Genomic DNA, 9,902 nt, shown 5'->3' on the forward strand with positions numbered 1-9,902 from the left:
CTGCCTGTCCAGTGTGTGCGCAGAATAAGAGTACCAATCGGCCCAGCTCTGGACTACTTCACCCCCTTCCTATTCCCCGGCGACCGTGGTCGCATCTGGCCCTGGACTTTGTCACTGGGTTGCCCGCTTCTGAGGGGAACACGGTCGTTCTGACTATCGTGGACAGATTCAGCAAGTTCGCCCACTTTGTGCCAATTGCCAAGCTTCCCTCTGCCTCGGAGACGTCCGAGATCCTGGTTAGGGAGGTTTTCAGGGTCCACGGTTTGCCCAGTGATATCGTTTCCGACCGTGGCCCTCAGTTTACCTCTGCTGTCTGGAAGTCCTTCTGTTTGGCCATTGGAGCTACAGTCAGTCTCACATCTGGTTTTCACCCCCAATCTAATGGTCAGGCGGAGAGAGCCAACCAGAAGATGGAATCCACGCTACGCTGCCTGGCCTCTTCCAACCCCACCTCCTGGGTCTCTCAGTTGCCTTGGGTTGAGTATGCCCACAATACTCTCCCCTACATCTGCCACTGGGATGTCTCCCTTCCAGTGCCTGTATGGCTACCAACCTCCCTTGTTCCCTTCTCAGGAGAAGGAGCTCTCAGTGCCTTCTGTTCAGGCCCATATTCGTCGTTGCCACCGGACCTGGCATCGGGCCAGAAAGGCACTCCTTAGAGTTTCGGACCGGTATCAGCTCCAGGCGAATCGTCGCCGGATCCCCGCTCCCACCTATACCATCGGAGATAGGGTCTGGTTGGCCACACGGGATCTTCCTTTACGGACTGAGTCTAGGAAGTTGTTACCGAAGTTCATTGGTCCGTTTGTGGTGGAGAAGGTGATCAATCCGGTGGCAGTTCGACTCAAACTCCCGAGGACGCTCAGAGTCCATCCCACCTTTCATGTCTCCTGCCTCAAGCCTGTTTTCCTCAGTCCTCTGTTGCCTCCTCCGCCTCCTCCTCCTCCTCCTCGGATGATCGGAGGTGGTCCTGCCTACACGGTGCGACGCATCATGGATTCCAGACGGCGGGGCCGGGGTTTCCAGTATCTCGTGGACTGGGAGGGGTATGGTCCTGAAGAGAGGAGTTGGATTCCGCGGCGACAGATCCTAGATGCTGACCTCATCCGTGACTTCTACCGCCTCCATCCTGGCGCTCCGGGAGTCCGCCCGGTGGCGTTCCGTCGGAGGGGGGTACTGTAACGATCCCGGCAGTCTGAGTCGGGTCCTGTCTGTGGACTAGTTTTTCTGCTCGTGATCTCCAGTTTCCCGAGGGTTCTGGAACGCTCCGGGGAGCTCTCTTGATTTCCGCACCTGCATCCCATCAGCAATCTGCACACCTGGTCCTGATCATCACCCTTCTTAGGCTCTGGCCTAACATCCATTCCCTGCCGGATCGTTAGCCATGAACAGTAGGTTTACCAGAGTATCAGTCTTAGAGCTTCTAGCGTTAGTTTTGTTGTTTTGCACCTTGTTGGTTTGTTGTTTACTTACCTCCGTTTTGTTCCATCTGCAGTCACTCGTCCGGAACCTTCATCCAACCTCTGCCTGGTGGTCGGCGGCTGCCGAGCCATGATTGGATCAACCACTGCACCCCTAACAACTAATCAACGCCGCCCGCTCTGTTCCCTGGATTATTCAGCATCACTCTTGAATTTGTAAATAAACACTCACCTTCGTTTCAACTTACCTTGTCCTGGTCTGCTTCTGGGTTCTGGCTTTGTAACTCGTGACACTCTCTCTCTCTCTCTCTCTCTCTCTCTCTCTCTCTCTCTCTCTCTCTCTCTCTCTCTCTCTCTCTCTCTCTCTTTTTCTCACCCTCTCTTCCTCTCTCTCTTTCCCATTGCCTTTGGGTTTCTGCTGTCTCTTCCCCCTCTTCTTGCCATGTGCCCCCCAAACACAAACACACACAGTGCCTCCTTCCTGCAGAATTTTTAAAAAATTGTTTCATTAACCTCCTGCTACTCTTTGCCGACCCAATCTGGGATTCTCAAAACAGTCCAGCAAGCAAAAGCAGCATGATCACTCTTGATCTGTGTGTGTGACAGCTTCCAATCACAACCAACAGCAGGACTCACACGGCCGATTCAGTCGGGGGAGCTAAGCAAATACACGCAGCATTCTTTCATCTGGAGACCTATATGACGAGGCCAATGTGAATTCACATTCATTTTCCACACAACGCCCCATTAGATGGTTAACAACTTCAATTACTTCAGCAGAGCTGCATATTTAAATGCCGACGCTCCGCGGGAACTTTTTTGCAATTTAGCCAATTATTCATCTCCACTAACCAACTGGTTCTAATGTGTAATGTGTCCCAGCATCTTCTCGACAAATTACACAGGGCTGCAGAGTATGCATAAAGCATTAGGGAAGTCATTGTGGAAAATGGGTATAATTTAGATGCCATTTTCCATGAGTCAATGTTACCCATGTCTGTCTCTGTGTTTGTGGAGTCAATCATAACAAGCCATGGGCCTGAAACCTAAAAGGACATGCCATACTCAGTACTTAATTTGTAAATCGGAAGGTGCCAGAACAAAAAGTGAGTGCGAGAGGGGGGTGACCTGAGGAGCTCTGAGGTACCAGAAAATCACCTTTTACAATAAAGCATTACATGCATATCATCGCATTTGCGTAGTGGTCTAGACTAGAGCAGTAGAGAAGAGGCGCATGCAGATTTTTTGGGGGGGGCTATGGTCCGGGAAAAATGTGGCCTTTTATAAACGCATTTCATGCAATTCTATGTCATTTTACATGACTGGAGACTAGCAGAATATTTTTTAATACCACACAAATGATTGAAATGTCAGGCTACTTTGACACTGACAAACTGAGAATGTGAGATCATTAAAAACGACCTCGTCTTGTATCCATCAATAGCCTAGGCCTAAGTGTGTAGAGGAGACACACATATTGTACAATATGGGGGGAAAATTATAGTCCTAAAATAGCTTTCCAGTTTGACTGACTCACCCAACGATGCGCAGCTCACTCACCGGCGATGGCCAGAAGCCTATCGCTCTTGTTTTATACTGAACAAAAATATAAACGCAACATTCGACAATTTCAACGATTTTACTGAGTTCTATTTCATATAAGGAAATCCGTCAATTGAAATAAATAAATTAGGCCCTAATCTATGGATTTCGCATGACTGGGCAGGGGTGCAGCCATGGGTGGGCCTGGGAGGGCATAGGCCCACCCACTTGGGAGCCAGGCCCACCCACTGGGGAGCCAGGCCCAGCCAATCAGAATGAGTTTTCCCCCACAAAAGTGCTTTATTACAGACAGAAATACTCCTCAGTTTCGTCAGCTGTCCGGGTGGCTGGTCTCAGACGATCCTGCAGGTGAAGAAGCCGGATGTGGAGGTCCTGGGCTGGTGTGTTACACGTGGTCTGCGGTTGTGAAGCCGGTTGGACGTACTGCCAAAAACTCTAAATATTGGTAGAGAAATTAACATTGGTAGAGAAAGGAACATTCAATTCTCTAGCAACAGCTCTGGTGGACATTCCTGCAGTCAGCATGCCAATTGCATGCTCCCTCAAAACTTGAGACATCTGTGGCATTGTGTTGTGTGACAAAACTGCACATTTTAGAGTGGCCTTTTATTGTCCCCAGCATGAGGTGCACCTGTGTAATGATCATGCTGTTTAATCAGCTTCTTGATATTGTCAGGGCCGTGTAGAAATGGTGTGGTGTGGAATCAAGTGCAGAAGCAGATAGATAGTCCAATAATCTTTACTGGAAAATGCGAGGCAATAATCCAAAACCAGCCAGAGGCAAAACGCACACAAGCGTAAAATACAAGCGCGCATAAACAGGCGCGCAAAACTCTTCTCAACCGAGAAGTAAACAATATAGTAGTGGCGTACCAAACACAGGTACGAAACGACACCTAACACGAAACAATTACACACAACACTACACTAACAACAAGGAAACTAAATAGGGTGCTTAATTAGACATAACACAAGACAGGTGTGGCTAACAGACAAAACTAATCAAACAGAAAACATAGAGCGGTGGCAGCTAGTACTCCGGAGACGACGACCGGCGAAACCTGCCCGAACAAGGAGGAGGAGCTGCCTCGGCCGAAACCGTGACAGTACCCCCCCCCTTGACGCGCGGCTCCAGCCGTGCGCCGACTACGGCCTCGGGGACGCCCAGGAGGGCGCGGCGCCGGGCGCGTAGGATGACCACGATGGAACTCGGTCATCAGGGACGGATCCAGAATATCCCTCCTCGGCACCCAGCACCGCTCCTCCGGACCGTACCCCTCCCACTCCACGAGATATTGGAGACCCCCCATCCGGCGTCTGGAATCCAGGATGGTCCGAACAGTGTACGCCGGAGCCCCCTCGATCTCCAACGGGGGGCGGAGGAGTCTCCTCAATCTCGAAGTCCTGGAGTGGACCAGCTACCACCGGCCTGAGGAGAGACACATGGAATGAGGGGTTAATATTCTTGTAATCAATAGGTAGTTCTAACCTGTAACACACCTCATTCAATCTCCTCAGGACTTTAAAAGGCCCCACAAACCGCCGACCCAGCTTCCGGCAGGGCAGGCGGAGGGGTAGGTTTCTGGTTGAGAGCCAGACTCGATCTCCAGGTGCGTACACTGGCCCCTCGCTGCGGCGTAGGTCGGCGCTCGTCTTTTGTCGACGTATGGCACGCTGCAGATGGACGTGAGCAGCGTTCCACGTCTCCTCCGAGCGCCTTACCCACTCATCCACAGCGGGGGCCTCGATCTGGCTCTCATGCCACGGTGCCAGAACCGGCTGATACCCTAAGACACACTGAAAAGGGGTTAGTCTAGTGGAGGAGTGGCGGAGAGAGTTCTGTGCCATCTCGGCCCAGGGCACATATCTCGCCCACTCCTCCGGCCGGTCCTGACAATATGACCTCAGAAACCTACCCACATCCTGGTTGACTCTTTCTACCTGCCCATTGCTCTCCGGGTGGTAACCCGAGGTAAGGCTCACCGAGACCCCCAAACGTTCCATAAATGCTCTCCAGACTCTGGAGGTAAACTGGGGGCCTCGATCAGACACTATATCCTCGGGTACCCCGTAATGCCGGAAGACGTGAGTAAATAGAGCCTCAGCGGTCTGTAGGGCAGTAGGAAGACCCGGCATGGGAAGGAGACGACAGGCCTTAGAGAACCGATCCACAACGACCAGGATGGTGGTATTCCCCTGAGAGGAGGGAAGATCGGTAACAAAATCCACCGATAGATGAGACCAGGGTCGCTGTGGAACGGGCAGGGGCTGTAATTTACCCCTGGGCAAATGTCTGGGTGCCTTACACTGGGCACATATTGAGCAGGAGGAGACATAAACCCTCACATCCCTGGCTAATGTTGGCCACCAGTACTTCATACTAAGGCAGTGCACCGTCCGGCCAATACCCGGATGTCCAGAGGAGGGAGACGTGTGAGCCCAATAAATCAACCGATCCCGGACCTCGAGCGGGACGTACGTCCGACCCACCGGACACTGTGGAGGACTAGGGTCGGTACGTAACGCCCGCTCGATCTCCGCATCGACCTCCCACACCACCGGTGCCACCAGACACGACTCCGGTAGTATGGGAATGGACTCCACGCACCTCTCCTCCGCGTCGTACCGGCGGGACAGAGCATCTGCCTTCCCGTTCTGGGACCCAGGGATGTAAGTGATCTTAAACACAAACCGGGCGAGAAACATAGTCCATCGAGCCTGGCGAGGATTTAGTCTCCTAGCCGCCCGAATATATTCCAGGTTACGGTGATCGGTCAGAATAAGGAAAGGGTGCTGAGCCCCCTCAAGCCAATGCCTCCACACCTTTAGGGCCTGGACTACGGCTAACAGCTCCCTGTCCCCTACGTCATAATTCCGCTCCGCCGGACTGAGCTTCTTAGAATAAAAAGCACAGGGGCGGAGCTTAGGTGGTGTACCCGAGCGTTGAGATAGAACGGCCCCAATACCGGCCTCGGACGCGTCTACCTCAACTTGAAATGGTAAAGTGGGATCCGGGTGCGCCAACACCGGAGCCGAGGTAAACAGGTCCTTCAGTCTCCCAAAAGCCCTGTCCGCCTCAGCCGACCACTGCAAGCGCACCGGACCCCCCTTCAGAAGAGACGTGATGGGAGCTGCCACCTGACCAAAACCCCGGATAAACCTCCGGTAGTAATTCGCAAACCCCCAAAAACCGCTGCACCTCTTTAACTGTCGTTGGGGTTTGCCAATTACGCACGGCGGACACTCGGTCCACCTCCATTCTCACCCCTGACGCAGACAACTGGTAACCCAAAAAGGAAACTGACTCCTGAAAGAACAGACATTTCTCAGCCTTGACATATAGGTCATGCTCCAACAGTCTCCTCAATACCCTGCGCACCAGGGCTACATGCTCGGCCCGAGTAGGGCTGTACACAAGAATATCATCAATGTACACCACCACTCCCTGCGCCTGCATGTCCCGGAAAATTTCATCTACAAATGATTGGAAGACTGATGGAGCATTCATTAACCCATATGGCATGACCAGATACTCGTAATGGCCGGAAGTAGTACTAAATGCTGTCTTCCACTCATCGCCCTCCCTAATGCGCACCAAATTATATGCGCTCCTGAGGTCCAATTTTGTGAAGAACCGTGCCCCGTGCAATGACTCCGTCATAGTCCCAATCAGCGGGAGTGGATAACTATATTTAACAGTCACCTGATTGAGACCGCGGTAGTCAATACACGGACGCAGACCTCCATCCTTCTTCTTCACAAAAAAGAAGCTCAAGGACGCGGGAGAAGTAGAGGTCCATATGTATCCCTGTCTCAGAGACTCGGCAATGTACGTCTCCATTGCTTTTTTCTCCTCCTGTGACAAAGGATACACATGGCTCCGCGGAAGCGCTGCTCCTGTCTGGAGGTCTATCGCACAATCCCCCTGTCTATGAGGTGGCAACCTTGCCGCTCGGGTCTTACTAAACACGAGTGCCAAATCCTCATACTCAGGAGGAATGTGCAGTGCTGGCATCTGGTTCGGACTCTCCACCCAGGTCGCCCCTACGGAAACACCCAGACAAAACCCCTCACACTGAGCAGACCACCCTTGAAGAGCCTTCTCTCGCCACAAAATAGTAGGATCATGGGTGGTCAACCAGGGAAGCCCCAGTACCACCGGATACGCAGGAGAGTCAATCAGATAGAGTTGAATCGTCTCCTCATGACCCCCCTGCGTCATCATCCTAAGTGGCGCTGTGAGCTCCCCAATCCACCCAGATCCTAACGGACGACTATCTAAAGCATGTACGGGGAAAGGCTTATCGACTGGAAGGAGGGGAATCCCTAACTTAACACAAAATTTGCGATCTATAAAATTCCCAGCTGCGCCTGAATCGACTAGCGCCTTATGCTGGGAACGAGGTGCAACCTGTGGAAAACAAACAGGCAATGTAAAGTGGACGACAGAAAGCTCTGGGTAAGTAGGGCGCCTACTCACCTGGGTGGACTCCCCACTGTATGGCCTGCCATCTCCCTCCTCAGGGAACCCTCCCCAGCACCTAGCCGCGGTGTGCCCTCCGCGGCCACACCTGGTACAGGAGACTGCTCCCCTCGGGTTCCTTCCTCTTTTCGTTCTAGCGCCAGCCCCTCCGAGCTCCATCGGACTCGGCTCGGAGGTGCTGGAGGGTGGAATGGTAGGCCCCCATCTGGGACGCCCGCGGGTCGTGAGTAGGTTGTCCAGACGAATAGCCATGTCCACAAGCTGGTCAAAAGTTAAAGTAGCGTCCCTACACGCTAACTCCCTGCGGACGTCCTCCCTAAGGCTACACCTAAAATGGTCTACGAGGGCCCTCTCATTCCACCCCGCGTCAGCCGCTAGAGTCCGGAACTCCAGTGCGAATTCTTGAGCGCTCCTCATCCCCTGTCGGAGGTGGAATAGACGTTCCCCCGCCGCTCTTCCCTCTGGTGGATGGTCAAAGACCGCACGAAAGCGGCGGGAAAACTCCGCATAGGTGACTGTGGCGAGTCTATTCCCCTCCATTCGGCGTTGGCCCACTCCAACGCCTTGCCGGTGAGACAGGAGATGAGGGCGGAAACGCTCTCGTATCCCGAGGGCGCCGGGTGTATGGTGGCCAGGTAGAGCTCCACTTGCAAAAGGAAACCCTGACACCCGGCAGCGGAGCCGTCGTACGCCCTCGGGAGCGAGAGCCGAATCCCACTGGGTTCCGGTAGATGAGTTGGCAGGTTCTCTGGTGGTGATGGAGCGACCGGTGGGGCTGTGGGGACACCGCTGATCTCCCAGCGCCGAAGAGTGTCCATGACGCCCTCCAACGCGTGCCCGATCCGATTGATGCGATGTTCCTGTCCCTGGAGACGCTCCTCCACGCTGTCGACTTGTGCTCCTGCTGATTCCATCGAAGTGGTGTGTAATTCTGTCAGGGCCGTGTAGAAATGGTGTGGTGTGGAATCAAGTGCAGAAGCAGATAGATAGTCCAATAATCTTTACTGGAAAATGCGAGGCAATAATCCAAAACCAGCCAGAGGCAAAACGCACACAAGCGTAAAATACAAGCGCGCATAAACAGGCGCGCAAAACTCTTCTCAACCGAGAAGTAAACAATATAGTAGTGGCGTACCAAACACAGGTACGAAACGACACCTAACACGAAACAATTACACACAACACTACACTAACAACAAGGAAACTAAATAGGGTGCTTAATTAGACATAACACAAGACAGGTGTGGCTAACAGACAAAACTAATCAAACAGAAAACATAGAGCGGTGGCAGCTAGTACTCCGGAGACGACGACCAGCGAAACCTGCCCGAACAAGGAGGAGGAGCTGCCTCGGCCGAAACCGTGACAGATATGCCACACTTTTCAGGTGGATGGATTATCTTGGCAATGTAGAAATGCTCACTAACAGGGAAGTAAACAAATTTGTGCACCAAAGATTTTAGTGCGTTTGGAAAATTTCTGGGATCTTTTATTTCAGCTCATGAAACATGGGACCAACACTTTACATGTTGCTTTATATTTTTGTTCAGTATATAAGGAAATAAATAATGAATGTCACGATCGTCGGTGAGAGAGGAGGACCAAGGCGCAGCGTTGAATGCGAACATATTTATTTATATAATGATCACACGAACAAAACGAAAACGTGACGTCCCTGGTTACATACACGAACCAACACGGAACAAGAAACCACAATGAATGAATGCCTAACGGCTACCTAAGTATGACTCCCAATCAGAGACAACGAGCTACAGCCGTCTCCGATTGGGAGCCACCCTGGCCAACATAGATATACAACAACTAGAACCAACACACATGAAAACTCACACCCTGGCTCAACATACTAGAGTCCCCAGAGCCAGGGCATGACAATGAAGTACAACTCTGGAAAGATGGTAGTTGCAGGCTCATGTGTATCAGAGCAGAGAGAGGGAAAGAGATGATAAAAAGTGAATCTCATTCTGGTTCTGTGAGAGATTGTATACAGGCACACTTCTCTCTAGCACCACAGCAACTGCCACGAGTTGGTCTCTAGGCTACAATGTTGCGTAAATCATAAACCTGGGCTGGCCCAACCCGAATCAATTATTAGAATATCTGAAAATCTACATTTTCACATTAGGATACGTTTTTTTAGGGGGCAGGAGAATTACAGAGGAGGCAACTCGAATTAACTCTCATTGCTTTAATTCAAATGTTCACATTGCAAACAGTGAAAATGATGTTTCATGCCACGAGAGGTACCGGATCCTGGCAAATAGGTCCTGGAATGAAACAATCCAAAACTGAGAGGTGCCGGATCCTGTTCTGGCAGGATCTGGCTCAAATGAAGCACTGGCCATACTTCTCCCTTGTTATAATGCACACTGTGTACAACATTATAGAAAATAGTTCTGTGATAACTACTGAAAGGT

This window comes from Coregonus clupeaformis, chromosome 20, assembly GCF_020615455.1.
Source record: "Coregonus clupeaformis isolate EN_2021a chromosome 20, ASM2061545v1, whole genome shotgun sequence".
Lineage (NCBI taxonomy): Eukaryota > Metazoa > Chordata > Actinopteri > Salmoniformes > Salmonidae > Coregonus > Coregonus clupeaformis.